Below are 19,834 nucleotides of genomic sequence, written 5' to 3' on the forward strand. Positions count from 1 at the left end.
GGCTGACTGTACAAAATGGCACTGTTCTTGCACATGCTCAGTATTTATATACATGTGCTATCTAGCTACAGTGGCTGACTAGGAACAATACACATAATGATCTACATCCTCCCACTTTGTTTTGTTCAACATGCAGTAGGTGAATAAAATAATCGACATGCTAGATATCACTTCAGTATTAACAGCAAATCAGAACTCAAGTCCAGTTTGCGGTGTATTTTGGATTGGGTCTGGAAATTCTACCCGATCTGGTCACATAAAAACTTTGATTGGGCTTAGCAACAGGGGACAGTCTCTGGAGAATTCTTCTCAACAGGAAATTCGGGGATTGCATCAGGATTATTTGAGGAAAGTATCCTCTGAAATCGGAACAAGTGTAGGGTCACTCTGAGAAATAGAGACTTTAGCACAGGCAATCTGCTGCATCACTGTTTTGGAGACTGGACATATATGTCTTTGGCTCCTTCTGAAAACATTCCTTCTGCTTGTATAATATAAAATCTCGGTTCTTCACAAATATTTTTGATAATTCTCACTCGGTCATATCCTTTAGATGTTTCCAATCTTACAATCTCTTCTGGATTTCTCTAACAAACATTTCACAGTGTGGACTGCACGCTCAGTTCATTCATTGGATTGTGGATACTCAGGACTACTAGTAACATGGACAAAGTCCCAAAACTCAGCAAATTTCTTGAACTGCTGACTTGCAAACTATTTACATTGTTAGATACGACTTTGTGTGGGCTAACATGAACAGAAAAATGTCTCTTCAATTTTGTAATGAGTGCTAGACATTAGATTAGGAAGAGGGTCAGTTTCAAACTAATTTGAATAAGAATCTTCTAACACTAAGTAATGTTGACCATTACATTTGAAAATATCAGTAGCAACCATCAACCATGGTAATTCAGGAATCTAGTTTAGCTGAAGTGGTTCTTTTTGTTGGTGTAATTTAGTACTATTGCAACTAGAACATGCTACAGTTTCCTTCTCTATATCTTTTGATATAGGAGGCCAAAATACCATGCCTCTTGTCCTTCGTTTGGTAGAATCAGTACACGGGTGACCACGATGCAAAATCTGGATATACGCCTGTCGTAATACTGAAGGAATAACCACTTTAGGACCTTTCATGATGATTCCATCTTCCATCATGAGCTCGTCTTGGTAAAGAAAATACTTCTGTATGTCAAGGGGTAAACTGGTTTGTCACACTGGCTATCCTTGACCCTTGACTGATAAAATGTTTCAGCTTCTGGAGAACAGGGTCTTGAGATGTGTGATTTCTGAGTTCATCAAGACATGATAAGGAAAAACTTTTGACTTCCATGACTTCAAAGTCTGCTTTCTCATTTTCATGCTGTTCTGTTATTTGCCTGGGTGCTTGTGACAAAGCATCAGCAAGGTATAAATATTTGCCTTTTGTATAGGCAATATTGAAATTGTACTATTGCAATTTAACATCATGCGTTACAAGCACGTTGGGGCTGTATGTATTGGCTTTTTCGGAATAGCCACTAGAGGTTAGTGTTCGATCTCTATTTGAACAGGTTTGCATAAACATAATCATGGAACTTTGAACGTGCAAACACTACTGCCAAAATTTCTTTTTAAATTTGCGCATACTGCATCCCAGTTTGGGTTAAAGTTCTGGATGCATTGGCTACTGAAATGCCTTCTTGAAGACATGCTACACCAAGACCATACTTAGAAGCATCACATGAAAGTTACTGGTTTATGAACTTCATAATATCTCAATGTGGGTGGACTGACAATTTTCTGTTTTAGAACTTCAAATGCTCATTGGTGTTGTTCTTACCAGGACCACTTTACATTTTTGCATGTCAGCTTACATAACAGTGCTGAAAGCTCACTCATTTCTGGGGTGAAGTTTCCCAAATAGTTTACCATACCAAGAAAATGTTGCAAAGATGGGACATTGTCTGGAAATGGCAACTCAAGAATTGCTGCCTGCTTAGATGGATCAGGTTGTAAACCAATAGTGGTAAACAAATGACACACATAACTTATTTCAGCTTGGATTTAAATTGCTGAGGATTAAGTTTAAGTCTGATTTCACATGCATGGTCTAGAAATTTCTTGAGGTGTTTATCATGTTCATCATGCCACCTACAATAATGTGTACTATTATAACACATGGATAACCTGAAGAAATTAGCTCCATCGCATGTTGAAATACTTCACTAGCAGAATTTATCCTAACTGACATTCTTAAGAATTTGTACCTTCAAAATGGTGTACTGAAAGTAGTTAACAATGAAGATTTGTGATCCAGCGAAATTTTCCAAAATTAACTTTTTGCATCCAAGACTGAAAAAATAGTGGCATTTGGCATACGAGCTGCTACTACTTCTACTATGCATATCGGATGATGAAGATGTTTAAGTGCTTTGTTTAAATCTCTGGGATTAATACATATTCGAATATCATCTGAGCTTTTCTTATGAGCTACAGCCATGGAGGATACCCATTCAGTTGGTTCTTTTACTGGAGTTATTACACCTAAATTCACAATTTTGTCTAGTGCTGTTTTCACTTTGCTCTGCATTGCTACCGGAACCTCACTTGCTAATTTGATAATTGGGCTTACTACATGGTTTAACTTCATGGAATATGTGATTGGTAGTTTGCCAAGCTCGTCTTTGAAAATATCAACATATTCAGGAAAAATATTCTGTGTAAAGCTATTGTGGTTGCTCCTCAGACTTATATGGTGGACCTCCTTATTAAATGAAATCAGTCCCATTCTAAAACTGTGTTTGAGGCCTAACAGTGACTGCACGTGTCTTTTGGCTATGTAAAACTGCAAGTCATAGCTGTTCCTAGCAGAATGGCATGTTAGAACTACTGAGCCATTAGTTTGAATGTCTTCACCACCATAAGCAACTAGTTTTGCACACTTTGCTGAATCAAGTTTCTCGCCAGTTTTTACTTTGGTAAACATTAGTGCTGATATAACTGCAATTGGATCCAGTGTCTACTTTAAGCTCTACAGGTTTCCTATTAATCCCTACAGCACAAAATATTTCACCTTTTCTGCCAACTGTTAATCTGTTGTAGTAACAGTTTCATCAATCACAGAGATACTATCAGCATAGAAAGTTTGCTCACAACTCTCTATCTGATCTACTTCTTCTTTGGATGCTCTCTTTCAATAATAGTATGTGCCACCTTATACTTGCAAAGCCCTTTGAAATGGTTCCACTTTTTATATTTGTGATATTGCTGACCAAAAGCTAAGCACTTTTCTTGTTTAGGTTCATGGTTGCCTCCACAATTATGACAGTTAACAATAAGGTTAGGTGCTGTGGCCCCATTAAGTTTATGGTTGAAATTGGGTACTGCCACACCTTTCAGCTTATATCTCTTTTTCATCTTAGCTTTCTGTTGTACACTATCAACATCTGCACTGCTAGTTACTGCAAGTATGCTTTTCTCACTCATAAGCATATTCGTGTGCTTCTCTGTAAGCTCATATATTTAACAAATCTCTATGGCTTTGCTCAACGTTAAATGACTGTCTTGAAGGAAAATACTTCTCAGTGCATCATTATTAACACCACACACAAGTCTGTCCTTTATCGATTCATCTCTCAAATCACCAAATCTGCACATTTTTGCTTTATTTCTCAAGTCAGCAATATATGCTGCTATAGTTTCACCAGGATTTTGATTTCTTGTGTAAAATATGTGCCTTTCCATTGTAATATTTATATGATGGTTACACATTTCTCTAAATTTACATTTTAAGCATTCAGGGTCTTCCTGCGTTTCAGCCTGTATCACAATATTGCAGTTCTCCCCCTCCCCTGTATATACAGCAGGTGCATACACAAATGAGTGTTCCCTCTCAATGGCTTCCGAACCTGCTAAATTAAGAAGTATGAATGCCTTTGTACTTGTGTATTTATCACAAAAAGCAGCCTGTATGAAAATATCATATTCTTGTTCAAAGACTTGCCAATTCTCAGCAATATTGTTATCAAACACCAGCGGTTCTGGTCTGCAAAATCCCTCTGGCATATTAACAAAATACATTGAAATATAAGCATAGACCAGGTACTTGTAATTATGTTCAAATGCACAACAATCACTTTGAAAATGTTTCCCTTTGACACTGCAAACACTGCGAACATTCCAGAAACTTTGTACACTTCAAATAGCTTTAATTAATGTGAAAAAGTAGTACATTGCAAAGAAATGTGGCCATTTTAGCCTTTTTGTATATTTTAAACATTTTGGAAATTGTTTCAAACACCTTTGTATTTATTTTGAATACTTTTAACAGTATGTCCCAATTTGGGACATTTCGTTTATCTTGATAATTATTTTGAACATTTTGAATGCTTTGCCACACATTCGGTGACTGAAAAATCATTTAAACGAGTTTAAGTGCCTTTGAATAACCACTGACCTGTTTGCAAGTTCACGCCAGTAAATTCCTTCACTTTTAACTGTATGCCTCATGGCTTGTGTATTGCTTCAACTTTGGATCCCATTCTGACACCATGTTGCTTGTCACATGCATTCAAAAGAGATGATAAAGTGGTGTGTGGGTTCAAGATATTTATTGACATTTGTTGACCGGGAAAGTCCAGTGGGTCAGAAACCCATTTTCAGTGGAAGCCTGGGGAGAAAAGCTCCACAAAACAATTTATTACAGAGTATTTTAAGGATAAAATAGTTGAAGAGCATAAACAATAAAAAATTACATTGGCACATGAAATATAATATACAGTACATTAACAGTAAAAGCACTGAAGAATTACATCGGCACAGGAAATATAATACATAGTACTTTAACACTAAAATCAAATGAATAATAGCGTAGTTTTGGTTCAAAGCAAACAATTCTAGTAAATATTTACAGGGTTCTAGACATTGCCTAGAAGTAGAAAGAGATTTGAAAAGTTTATTGTTATAAAGAAAGTTCATAGTCGTGCGTGGAGTTAATTAAAGACGAAAAAGGAGAAGGAGTAGTTAAATGTTTATTTTATTTATGGTGGCTTAGAGTTATGTGTACAGGAACAGATGTGATTATTGAGGTAGTGCTATTTTAGTGCAGATTTAAAAGTTTTAATGAGTGTAGCTCAGTAATAGGGGAAGGCAGAGCATTCCATATCTGGGCAAAGGAGTAGGAATATAGGTTTTGTCCAACTCTTTTTATTGGGTTTGGGTATCATTAAAAGCTGTTTATTAGAAGACTGAAGAATGCAGGATGGTATGTAAAACTGTAGAAAGGAATTAAGAGCGTATTAATTTATGGGCAGGAGATAGTTGGGTAAAATTTAGGTATTGGGGGAAATCAAACCAATTCAAGTCCAGAATAGCCTGGCAATGGTGGGTACAGTTTGGCATCCCAGAGGCAAATTTTACTATTTTATAGTAACATGATTTAAACATGTCCTCCCTGCGGTTGAGTGGCCTCCAAAAGGCATGTGTGAATGGGCGTGCCTTCGCTGAAGGTTGTGCATCGGGCTGGCAACTCGGCACCATAAAAATCGACTGCCAATCATTAGCGGACCAGAGTTCCGCTGTGGCGACCCCTAACCGGGAAAAGCCGGAAAGACAAAGAATTAAGAGACGTATGAAGGTTTGTGAAAATGGGGCTTCCATAAAGGAGGGATGGAATAAGTAAGGCATTTGCAAGTTTTATTCTGGTTGGCTTGTTTAGATAGAGTTTGTGTCTATAACATTTGTGCAGCTTAAAATGTGTTTTTTTATTGTATTGAGAATATAGATTAGGTTCATAGGTTCATATGTTGTTCAAAGGTGAGTTTGTCGTCAATAGTTATGCCTAATAATTTAGCTGTCTCCACTAGTTTAATTTCTGTCGTTTTGTGACTAAATTTTAAAGTCTGGAGTTGGTGGTTTTGTTGAGAATAGCACAAGTTTAGTTTTTTTGGCATTTAGAAGTAGTTCAGCATCGTTTAGCCAAGTTTCTATAGATGTAAAGGCATTTTGTGTATTTCTAAGGAGGTCATAGACATTGCTAGAAGAAGAAGAAATGATAGTGGAATCATCGGTGTATTGGACAAGTGTACTTTGTTGGGAGGCTTTATAAAGGTTATTTATGAAAATGTTAAAAAACAGAGGCCCCAGGAGAGATCCTTGGGGCACTCCTGTGTTATTGACCAGGTATTCAAATAGATTATTTTGCATCTGACAGATTGTTTTCTGTTATTGAGGTAGCTGAAAAACCATGTTAGGGAATTTAGAGAGCATCTCAGTCTTTCTAGTTGTTGAAGCAGCTTAGGGTGTGATACTGTGTCAAAAGACTTTGGTAGGTTTAATAAGAGTGGTATTTAAGTGCTTCAGCACTGTTTTAACTGTATTTGAGTCTGAGGAAGCAGCCATGTAGGTCATGAAAGCGTTTACTCTCTTTTTTTTATTTTATTAAAGTTGTTGGAATTGTTTTACACCCAGCAGTGGTTGGTCCTCTTTGATTTCTTGAGAATTTTTTTAATATCCTACTTTCATTGTGGTAATGGCTACTTACTTTTGTATTCTTTGTGAAGCAAATGCAACTGAGAAATGACCACAAGGTTGTGCAATGGTGCAGTTGTTATTGCTGTCTTACAGTACTCGGTTCGCTAATTTGGTTCCCAAATGTCATGTCATCTGTGCAGAATTTCCATACCCTATTTGTGTTTGTGCGGCTTTTCACTGGGGTCATTGATTACTTCCTGTATCCCACAGTGCTAATAGATAAAACTCATTAACCTCTAAGTGTCTACAGGCATGCTTACTACAGTTTGAATGTGTGTGTGTGTGTGTGTGTGTGTGTGTGTGTGTGTGTGTGTGTGTCTGTGTCTGCATGCATGCACATGCTCTGCAATGGACTGGCATTCTGTACTGGTTCTCTGCTTTACAGCTATTAAATGCTAGAACAGTCTCCAGCTCCCTTTTGACTCTGAATAGGATAAAGGTGGAAAAGTGTTAGAGACTCATAGAGTTGTACAACATTTAATAACAAGTGGTCATAAAGGAGCACAAAAAACTTTTTATTAATAAATTAATCTAGATTCTTTTTAACAATGGACACAGAGGGACTATTCTGAACATATAGCATAATCCATATAATCTTTGTGTAAAATCATTTTTCTTTCTTCATGAATTATTCATGGAAACTGCAAACAACTATCCTTTATTCCTCATGGATCTTGACAGAGAAAATTATGTTAGAGTCAAGGAACAGTGGGTTTGAGAATGCTCTAAACAAGAGACATAGTCAGCCTTCTCTAATCTAAATATGAAACAGAATAGTTCCATAATCTGATTTTATAAACTAGAACTTTAATTTCTAATATTCTTCAGGCCTTGTATTTCAAAACAACTGCACACATTGAAAAAGCTGACTGATGCATAATTGCAAAGGATCCATTGTACTTAATTATAGGTTTGACAAAAGAGTTAAATAGAGGTTTCAGAATATCAGCACTTATTCTGATAAATGTCTTAAAGATACAGTGCATAGTTATGAGTGATTATTTTTGTAATGTGAACCACATTGTAATTAAATGTTAAATTATCTGTAATAGTTCATAAACCCTTAAAGGGTGACACCTTTTCAGAAAGAATACCTCCTAGGTTACTATATGAATGATAATCCCCATCCAAAATATCATATGCACACATTTATCTTATCAACTGACATTGTTACAAGTACCGCAAACTAGTATTGCAGTCAAATAATATAGATTCAATTTCAGGAGACAGAACAAGCACATTTAGATTACATAATAGAATCTGATTGAGTAATGTTGAAGAAAATGACTAATGGACCTAGGATCTTACAAAGGGTCTTGGGCATACAAAAATACAGAGTGCATGTGGGATAAATTAAAGGACAGTAGTTTTTATACGTTATGTTATCGGAATATGATGATTTCTGATACTAGAATGGAAAAGAGTAAAATTGTGATGGAAATACCTGGCAGAATTTGTATAAACATTGTAGAAGAACTCTGCTGCAGCAAGGGCATTAATAATGCTATAAATTCCTAAGGCTGCAGGGACTGGTTTTCTAGTAGGAATGAAACCTTATTTTCTTTTTCTTAAACCTTAATCAGGAAGGCACCATGAAAGCGATTACACACATTCCTGCACACACACACATACACACAAACATGTACACAGTCACATTCCTGCACACACACACACACACACACACACACACACACACACACACACACACACACACACACACACACACACACACACATCTTCATGCATCTTCACATAGACACGTTAACACATGGGGAAGTGCAAGTGCCCACATACACATGCACACACACACACACACACACACTCATGTTTACATGCACGCTCACACAGACACGTGAACATGTGGAAAAGTGCACACATGCACACAAACACACACACACACCCATGCATGCACTCATACCATCATGCTTCAAACATACATTTATTAACACGTGGGAGAGTGCTTACATCCACAAGCATGTGTACATGCAACTTTAAACAGACACAGATGTGCACACTTAGGAAGGTGTATAAACACACACATGCACATATACATGCATGCATATTTACATATACTTGTATCAGCACATGAGCACACTCACATAAGCATGCATGTATGTGTACATGCAAGCACATTCCTGCACTAAATACTTACACAGTCATAGGCATAGGCATACGCATGTGGTCAGAAAAATGCACATGTATGAAGAAACATGATTGCTCATATACATTTTTGTATACATGATGCAGCCCACCAGCATGGACTTTTGTCGGACATCATTTCTGTTGTACAATATTTATGTGAGGACAGTGAACCTTTCTAATGTAGCCAGCTGCCCTTTTCTGAGCTTATACTTATTTTTGAATGTATAACTTTACGTTGTTATTTTGCTAGACTGCTCAGATTTAGCATTAACTACCTTATCCTCTCTGTCTAGTTATTACCTTAACCTTTCCCACATTTTTGCTACTCTACCTCATGAACTAAACCAAACCTAGTATAACCACTTGTTCTGGTGGACCTTACTTCTAATTCAGCCATCTTCCATTCAAAATCACCATGCCAACTTTAATTCTTACTTTCAAAACTCAAGAGACCTACCATTACCAATTTAAACACTTATCGCCAGCTCACATATTTCTTCCTAGTTAACCCTCTGCCAATAACAGCCCTGCACCTCCTGTAACTCTTAACTGTAGCTGTATAAACATAGCTTACTTAGGTTCATAGGTAGTTCATAAGTAGTTATTAGGCATGTGGTTCAGGTGACTCCTACTCCTCCTTAATCTCCAGATTTTGTTAATAGTTTATTTCCAACAATTTCTCATCCCCAATTGTAATTCACTGTTAATGACCCTTAGACTGTACTGTTACTAGATTTTTACTACTATTATTGTGGAATGAAAAATTTCAGTTGTAATTCACTGTTAATGACTCATAGACTGTACAGTTGCTAGATTTTATTATTATATTATATTATTGTAGAATTTTTTTTTACTGTAGAATGCTGCATAAAGCTGTATGACTTCTTTGCTTTGTATGTGTGTATATGCTAATATGTTTGTCATTGTTACTGGAGCTTTTCTCCCCAGGCTTCCACTGAAAACGGGCTCTTTTTAGGCCCAGCGGACTTCCCTGGTCATCAAACTGAAATAAATAATAAATGTAGAAAGTTGCTAGAGTAACAGAGATTGTTTTAACATACATTTTCTGAATGATTTGAAGTCTGAAACTAAATGTATGTCATTATTTAGTAACTTCAGTACTCAGATCATACCAGTGATTTGCCAGAAAACCACAAATTTTATGGGGAACAGACTAAAAATATGAGCAAAAAAAATCTGGACATTCTTCAAAAATCTGGACAGTTGAGAGGTATGCACTAGGGCTAAGGATGTTGCAAGGGCCCTTAGGCCTCTATCAATGCAAATATAACTAGAACCTTATTGTCCATGAGGTGAATGACCCTATGTGGTCTACCTTAAGGGAGATGCAATGGGATACAATAGATCTCACCACCTATGTCTCTAAGTAGGGTGAACCATTAGTACTGAGTAGTATTTTTTCTCTCTGTCCAAGAATGATGCTTAAATTCAAAGACAAAACAATTAACTTGTTAAATGGTGCCCTTCTAGAAGGATCCAGTGTGTGTCTGCTTAGGAGCAGATTGCCAACAGACCCTCCTGCTTTGCCAGGGATGGCCTGCACCTCTTGGATTATGACTTTTGCATACTGACTAGTTTTCTTTATATTGCCAGCTTTAAGCAATGTTCAAATCAGGAGAATACCTTCCAGGTACACCAGTATGGAATGGGCGGCCTAGCTGGGACTAATCGTATACCATGCTATCTCTGTGCTGTTCTCAGTATACTTCTGTACAATACTAATATATTCCCTCCTACATAATTATATAACTTACTTCTCAACTATACTCTTCATTATATCTCTTGAACTCTTTATAAACCCTTCTGTATTGAAATGTAAGAACACTAAACTTCTTTATAACATTTTCCCTTCTACAGTATAAATCCATGTATGTCCTGCAAGAATTTAGAGCTACCAAAACTGTGTAGATTTACACATGTTGATGTAAATACTATACTCAATATATCTGCCTTGTTCTTATGTTTGTATTTTACAGAAACAATGTAATTGTTGTTTTTTTATTGAGAACTGTCTGAAATTCACTTGTTAATAAAATTGTACTGTGATGGAGCTTTTTTTTCCCAGGCCTCTGCTGAAAATGGGCTCTGCCCAGTTAGACTTTCCTGGTCAACAAAGACAAACAAATAAATAAATACCTGCATAGCAAATTCCAATTCAAACAATAAGACCAGGTTTCCTCTGCTCAATGCTAGAAGCGTAAACAACAAAATGTTGGCACTTCAGGCTTAAATCACCCTCAAGGACATCCATATTTGTTACTGACACATGACTTTAGAACACCAATATCATTCCTCCCTTACTTAGTTTTTATCCTACTGCACATTTAGAACTACTGGAAACTGGGCACATATTTATATTTATTAGGTACCCCATTGTCTCATGACGCATTTTGCACAATAACAACATAGAACCTCATGAAATCCTAGTGTACCTCATGAAAGGTGACTACCATGTCATTGCTAACTATAGAACCCATTCCGTGCTCCCTGCAGATCACACTGATTACTAAAATAATCTGGAAATGGTATGCATCAAGCCTAATACCATTATTATGGGAGACGTTATACCACTATTAAATAACAGACTTATACAAGTTCCGGTAAATATGCCAATAGATTTCTTGACTTTGAAAATATTAACTCTTTACTATAAGTTTTCTCCACCCCCCCCACCAGGGTTATTAACCTCTTTGACCTTGATATGGCAAACTGCTTCCCTCCTATTCCACTCCATTTATCTCTATCTCCCAGACAAAAGCTGATGCCCTAGTTGTTATCTTTACCCTCAATTCAAACTTCCTCAAAAAAATAATACGTTGGGGTTATTCTAAAGTCAGCTTGTTAGTACTTACAAATATTCTGGATAAGTACAACTGGCATATTCTACTGACCATACCTGTACGCGATGCTGCCCTTTCCTCAATGTACTTTGAGCTCTTCTTCTTTATGAATAGATGTAGAGAAGAGACGGTTCAAATCTACTACAAGAACAATAATAAATTCAAAAATAAACTAGAATGCTTTAACATTCACTTAAAATCTCATGACTCTCTGTAAAAAAAAAAACAAAAAAAAACTCTTCCTGCACTACAAGAACAAATTAAATTAATTTATTAAGTAAGACACCCTCAGGAGAACAGTTAGAGAGCACAAAACCAGTTGAAATTTAGAATTGATTCCAGTACTAAGAAAAAATACAAAATGCATTATTACTGAAGTAATTAAAAATAGCATATGAGACCTACAGATCCTTGACCCCAATCAGTCTGGATTTATTAAGGTAGGTCATACCTAGTCAGCCTGGTCAATTTTTGATAAGATCACAGTAACTTTAGACAGTGCGACAGACTATTCAGGCAGCCTATTTTGGCCTTGCTGAAGTATTTCCAAGCATTTCCCATGGGGGCATCATAAGTAAACTCTAGTTTCAACATTAACTCTTATGTTGTCTAGTGGGCAGCTATGTGGCTTGTGGACTGAACTACAGTCCACATAGATGCTATCTCCTCCAGTTATAGAAGCATTAGTAGAGGTGTTCTACAGGGTTCAGTCTTGGGTCACTCCATTTTGGCACTTACTTCTCAGAGTCAAACTTGGGCAGCCAAGGTCTATGGATAACTACATTTGTGGATGTCTGCAAACTGGATGTCCATGTTAGGTCACACCATGACACTCAAGTTCTCTAGCAAGGCCTAGATGAGGCTTACACCTAGTGTGATAATCACAGGCAGACCCTAAATATTAAGAAGTGTAGCATAGTTACCTTCAGTAAAACACGTGTCCTTTCTTATTGTATTTCTGGTTTTCCTCTTAAAACAGACTTCATTATTAGACAGCTGAGGTTGCACACCCTCTTTCAACCATCATGTCTCAGTTGTGGTGAGAAAGTCCTACTGTCTCAGTTGCCGGCATTATGCATAGGCCAACTAAGCAGCCGCCTAAGGCACCGCTCCAGTAGGGGTGTTTTTCCAGTATTTATTTGTTTACTTTTTGTTGTATGTTGAAGGAATATAGGAAAAAATGAAGAGCAAGATAAACTATGAGAAAAAGGAAGAAAAAAGTAATCTGGATGGTGTCGGTAGACCAGGATGGGGCACTGGGTGGTGTGTGGGGCACTGTGGAGCCATTTTGCCTAGGGCACCACTTGATCAAAGGCTGTCCCTGGTCTCAGACAGCTTGTTGGGACATCTCTTTGAAGTCCAAGGATGTCCCTTCCCCCTTTGCCTCTCCTTCATTAGACCCATTAATGAATTCAATGCCCTCTTCATAATGTACTTCAGTAAACACCTTGTGCAACTTGAAAGGCCCTAAAGATTCCTAACTAATAAAGAACTATAGCTTAAGCTACTTAAACTACCCCAACAGACTAAAATCTCTATCCATATGCCTAGTCCCTTGCAAGATCCTGAGAGGCTATCTTTGTCTAGCATCTCGGGCTTTGAAAGACCCCTTCCTTTTCAGCCTTCTTCACCTGCATAGATTAAACAGCTCACCTAAAACCCGCTATACAGACATAAACCTTCACTGTAATGTTCAGTAATACCTGCTATTGAGATAGGCTTATTATTCAGAACACCCCCCACCTTTGCAATATGCAGCTTCTGTACATCAAGCACAGTACCTCCATAAAAAACTTTTAAAACAAACCTCAGTGAATCTATTAGAAGCTTGGATGTTAGAGACACTGGCAGGAATGGATAGGATTGCCCATCCAGGGGAGGCCATTCATCTAGACATTCCCTGCAGGGAGGCATGGTCCATAGAGTGGAGTAAATCTTAAATGTAAGAGGCAAATGCGGTGGGGGGGGGTCAAAGAGCAGGTCATAAATGAAAACAATCCACTGGTGGAAGTGATCAGTGATACAACCCCCCCCCCCTCCGGATGAACTTAGGTTCTACTCTGGCCCCAGCCTTAGAAGAGAGATAATCTAAAGGCTGTAGGAGACGCTGGTTGGGGACACTGGGATAAGCCAGAACGAATGAAGCAGAAGGGGAAAAAATCAAACATCAGTGACTGGATGAGCAACTGTAAATTCATTCCTGGTGTTAATGCTAATGATCTCCTGTCCAGAGGGAACTAATCTACTCATCACTACAAGGGTGATGTGGGTAAGCTTCTCAACAGCTCTCCACTCCTAAACTTATGAACCAAACTTTATTTTGCTGTCCTATCTAAGTGGTTTTCATTCTGACATGACTGCTGCTAGATGTCTGTCCCTTTTCATATACCTTGCCAAGGCCACCATCCAGACTTTAAGTAATGTTACACAGATTTATTTTATTTTTAGAACCTGCATCTGGGTAATCATTAGCATGTGACAAACTAATGTTACATTATATCTGTCCTATTGGAGTATAGGACACACATATGCATGCAGTTTTTGGCTTTTGTAAACAGGTATAAAGCACACCACTGATCCAGGTAAATACAGGCCCATAAGTCTTACCAGCTTCATATCTAAGGCCATGGAAAGAATCATCATGGACATGATAAACAAGGACACATGAAACCTGGAAACACTGGACCCATCACAGTTTGGCTTTGATAAAGGAAGGTCATGCCTATTAAATCTGGTGGGCTGTTTTGAGAGGGTCACCAAAACATCAGATGAAGGTAAGACTGTGCACACAGCTTACCTTGACCTGGCCATGGCTTTTGATACAATACCCCACTCAGGCATTATAGACAAGCTCACTAATTTAGGTATAAATGCTTTTATCACTTGCTGGATAGCCAAGTGGCGCACTGATAGGACCAGGAGGTCAAAACAGGTGAGGTCACCACTACAAAGAGGTCAGTCATTAGCAAAGTCCCTCAGAGCTCGGTACTGGGCCTGCTCTTTTTTGGCATCTGTTTCTCTGAAATGGAAGCAAATGCTGAAGGTTTATGGCTAAATTTGCAGGTGATCGGAAGCTGCGGAATATTATTGACTTCCCTGCAGATACTAACATTCTTCAAGAAGGTCTATTTCTGACTAATAAATGGTGCCAAAGCCATGGTCTTAAACTCAGTGCTAGGAAATGCATAATTGTACTCTTTGGGAAGTCAACCATCCTGGCTAATTATCATATTGATAATACGCCCTTAAGAGTCGACCCGGTGGTCAGGGATCTGGGTACGCATATAGTCAGCAGCCTAAACTTTGACCACCGTGTGGCCACAGTGATGAGGAAATCCTTTTATGCTGCACAACTTACAAGTAAGGGCATGACATCTAGGTGCAAAGAGGTCATTATTCCACTGTACTCTGTCTGGCCTTATCAGACCAGTCATAGAGTACAGTGCTCCTTTTGGTATGTACCTGACCAGGCATATGCAGCAACTAGAGTGACAGAAGTTCCTTACAAAAAGAATACAAGGTGTAACAAACCTGCCTTATGCAGGGTGCCTTAAAGCCCTTTCCCTCTACTCAGTCTGCCATAGATTGCTGAGGGGTGATCTATGTCTGGCTTACAAGTTATCTGCAAACCCACACTTATAAATCTCCTACATATTCGTAAGTCAAAGTGTACCAGAAATACAAGGTCTAGGAACCTGAATTTTATCTGTGACTTAAACAGAACATGCTGGAGAGACAGCTATGTTTCCCAGAGATTTCCCTCTCCTATGGAATAGGCTTCCCATCCATGTGAAGCTAAGTTCGTCTCTTACCCAGTTTAAGTGCAACCTAGACCAGTGGATGGGGAATAGGAAATTTGCACCGGACCCTGCACCCATGTCCCTTATGGACAGAAGTAGCTTATAAATACCTGGCTCTCACTATCCTCTTTGGATACAGGCCATCATTATTCTTTCAGAAAAACTTGGCTAGACTTAGATGGGACTCAGGCCATTAGCGTAGTATCAGTCTATGAATCTAGGCCTCCCCCAGACCCCTGGCTTAATTTAGTTGTTTCCTCCACAGTTATCGGAGTGCAGTCTTGCTACTTAAAATATGTTGATAGAATGAATAAATGCAGGGAAAAATTATGCTTAAAAGAAACTGTGAGAAAAAAGAAGAAAAAAAGATAACCTGGACGGTGCAGATAGGCCAAGAGGGAGACATCATTTGGGCCATGGGTTGAAGTGTGTGTAGAAGGCATTGGCCTGCAAGAGGAGGGCATTGTGGAGCCCCTTCACCTAGGGTGCCAGTTCACCTAAGGATGGCCCTGGTGGGATCTTTTATATCTACCTGAACTACCATCAACTCAGGCAGATGGGATGTCAGTTTAAAACAAATATATAAACTTTTTCATGTACTAAAATCTATTTTAAATGATTCCATAACTCTCAATATTTTACCTACAAAATCAGGGACAAAAACAAATGTAGTCAGATATAAGGGTATCAAAGGCATATTTTAAACTTAGTTACACTTGTCTTAAGAAGTGTAGGATATCCAAGAAAAATTAACAGGCATTTTTAGAAGGAAGGTAAGTCTGTAACTCAGTATTTGTTGACTTTAACAGCTGTATTTTCTCAAACATAAGAGATTTAAGAACAGACAGCAACATTTTAACTCCCTATCAAACATCTCTGAGATGGGGTTATCACCTCTTGATAGTCGGAATTCAGAAATCAAGGTCTCTGTCAGGATATCTGGTTTTGGTAAGTGATTGTCAGGTATTTTGAGTCATTTTGAGAAAACACATTCCTGAAGTATATTTTCCCAAGATGTTTACTGTTTCCCTTGGGTTTTGTATTTTTCATTTAAATTTTGTTGTCAGAGTAGTCTTTTGTTTTAACTGGCATCTTGTGAGGTGTGAAACATGACCATTGGCAGACAATTATACTGATAAAAAGAATTTTCTTTATGTTGCACCTGAGCAGAAATACACAAAACCAAAAAGAAGTGTGTCATCTTTTTATACGTAAGATTATGGAGACAGTAATACACAAATCCCTCTTGTCTTAATTTAGTAAAAACTCCTCCACTCCTTCAAACCTTTGGTTCCTGACCCGGACAGAAGTGATTTATGTTTTGAATGTATTTATCCTCTAGTGGTATGAATGTACAAACCACCACCAACACTTGATTGGAAATACTTTTTTGATTATCAGTGTGTCTAGACTGTAAATATTAAGTACCTACTTGCTAATTTTTTATGGCTTTCTACATGTATACCTACATACGTATGTACATACATATGTATGGTCTTCCCCCTCCTGCTTTGTTCTGCTGCTTATTTTTACTTCACTTTCTTTGTTGTTGTTCTTGTTGTTGACCAAGTTTTCAAATAAGGCTATTGTCTTTCTTCAGGTGAAATTAAGATAAGTAATTATTCTGACTGGATGAATCTGGCCAGGATATCAGATAAATTAAGTAACGTGGGATCTTTAATAGTCATCTCTGCTATCACTGTCTCAGAAAGATGTGATCTTTGTTTACCTTTATGGGCTAATTATGTAATAAAAGTCGTTAAAGTAATCTAATCTAATCTGTATTTTCTTGTCTTTCGTTTAAAACATCACTGATTGTACAAGGCCTACTTAGCCTTAACAATTAATTGGGTTAGTTCCATTGGGCTAAAGGCCAGTTTCTGGCATTCCGGGTGGGGGTGGCTGCTCAGGAGATTATATAACAAGTGAAGATATACAATAAAATTCAACACCTTAGAGTGCAGTCATAAAACAGTCACAGAGGCGATTGTTTTGGTATAGACTGGGAAGGTAGTTGTTACACTCATTTATTTGTTTGTATTTGTTAACTGGGTTAGAGTACAGAGCTGCATGGATCATTTTCAGACTCTGCTCAGAAGCACAGCTTGCTTCACTGAATTTCTCAAACTCACATTTAGGCAAATAGAGGCTGTGGAAATCAAATGTTGCACCAGAGGGAGCAGCTCATTGTGGTTTCTAAACAACGCACATGCACACCAGCAGCCATATGCATGTATTTAGTTGCAGTGCTGGTTTTCCTAGAATATGTAATATAATTAGTATATGCATTGTGTATCATCTTACTGTCACTGTGTGTCACTCTCTGTAATTGCCTGCTTAGCTTCATAATAACTGGCTACTTCATTACTGCAGTGCTTTCTGACAGCACAGTAACCAATAGCTGTCCCTAAGTGCAGGTCTTTCATTTTCAGTATTTTAATAATAATGCCGCAGTGTTGCTGTTGCCCTACCAAATCATTAACTTTTCAGAAACAATAGGTCTACGTCAAAAAATCTATGTTCCCAAATGGCTGCAGGTGTTTGCACATTCCTCCAGTTGCAGGAGGTCCTTGACATAGTTCAGGCCTTCAGGGATCATTGTCAGGTATATGCATGACACATTCCTCCAGTTACAGGAGGTCCTTGACATAGTTCAGGCCTTCACGGATCATTGTCAGGTATACGCATGGCAAACGTATTGATAGTCACTGTTGTGTGTCAGCAAATTAGCATTTCTTCTAAAACCTGTTTTTTTTAAATTGTTTGAAAGTCTCATTCTGCATAGGACAGTGACCTATGACTATTATAATAAGAGCACACTGTCATGTGTGTGTGTGTGTGTGTGTGTGTGTGTTATATAATGGTCTGTACCTTGGCTATATGTTTGTTTAGCATGTAAGCTTTAAGTTATATTGTGATGCAACATGCCACCTTTATGAACTAATCATATTTTATTTAAAATGTATTACTTTTATTTGATAAGTAAAATATGCCGACATTCATTCCTCACAGCATTGAGTTTCATGCTTTTTCTTAGTAAAGCACAACCATACTATGTGACACAAACAAGCGGTGCACATATGCAATTGTTATTACGTAGGCAACACAAAATGTGTGCAGCTCCGTAATTATGCCTTATGTACAGCTACTGTGTGTGATAACACATTTTAACCCTCTCGTGTTCTAACTTTAGGGAATACGTTTTACCATACATACCCTGTAAACTCCCCAAATAATTCTTACATCCACCTATATGATGTCCTGAATGGCTCACAACATCTAAAAACCAAGGCGTCCCACTGGGTTGAGGTTCATTAACAGGGAAAATATAGAGAAAACTCCATGGTTACAATGTTAAAAGGTTAATTATTTGATAATCCCTCATGGAAAGCTATGCATGAACACACACACACACACACACACACACACACACACACACACACACACACACACACACACACACACACACACATAAACACACACAGCAGTGACTTTACTGCTGATATGATTAATGTATTTCTTCAATCAATGAGTCAGAACAAAACATCTGAGGAGCACACAGTCAATAAAGTGACTACATTTGCTGAGCACACAAACTGAAGTACAAAGACGCAGTGGCACAGACACACAGGCACACAGTGTTATAGTTATAGCTGGTTCATCTAGTGCCTGGTGCCCCCCCCCCAAAAAAAAAAACAAAAAAATATAACAAAAATGTCTTTTCTCTAATCTGACAGTCCTCACATGTCTTATAAGGAGGGCTAGGTCTTCTACACACTTTTGTGCCTCCCTAAGGTGAAGGGCAAAAAAAAAAAAGATCTTCAACTTTTGTGTTTTTTTTTTTTTTTTGTAAGCCACTTGCTTGCAGCTTGCTGCCATACACAAGCTGCTAAAGCAAACACTTCAGTCCTGACTGAAAATGCAGTGTCAGAAAGCACACACACACACACACACACACACACACACACACACACACACACACACACACACACACACACACACACACACACACACACACACATCCTTATAACTGCCAGCCAGTATCGTAGTTACTTGCTGTAGTTCTGCTTTGTTTTTTTTTTTCTCCCCCTCACTAAGCACAGTGATCAGAAAACAATTTTAATGAGGGGAAAAGGAAGATGCCAACAGGTTATTGTCATTCCTGTCAGGGCTTCAGGGTGGCTTAACAGGCTGCTCTAAAGTCATGGACTTATGCCTAGTTAGCATTCCAGTTGGCTGCTTGTCTTCTGAAAGTCATTCTCTGATTGGTCCACTTTCTTTCTTTGTCATTTGGTTATAACTGTGATCAAGGTGGCAATCAGAGAAAGGAAAGCCAAGCCACCAATGTTTGAAGTGGAGCAGCAGAACACTGCTTAACGTTAACGTGAAATGAGGAGCTTTCTGCACAATGTGGTGCTCTTGAACTCTAAGTTTGACCCTTCCTGCATATTATCATTTAAGTCTGTCCATATGTATTTATTTTTATGTGTATTTTGTCATGTGGGTTAATGTTTTCAT

The sequence above is a fragment of the Protopterus annectens genome, chromosome 13.part0 (genome assembly GCF_019279795.1).
Source record: "Protopterus annectens isolate FY-2018-M chromosome 13.part0, PAN1.0, whole genome shotgun sequence".
In the NCBI taxonomy this organism is placed as follows: Eukaryota; Metazoa; Chordata; order Ceratodontiformes; family Protopteridae; genus Protopterus; species Protopterus annectens.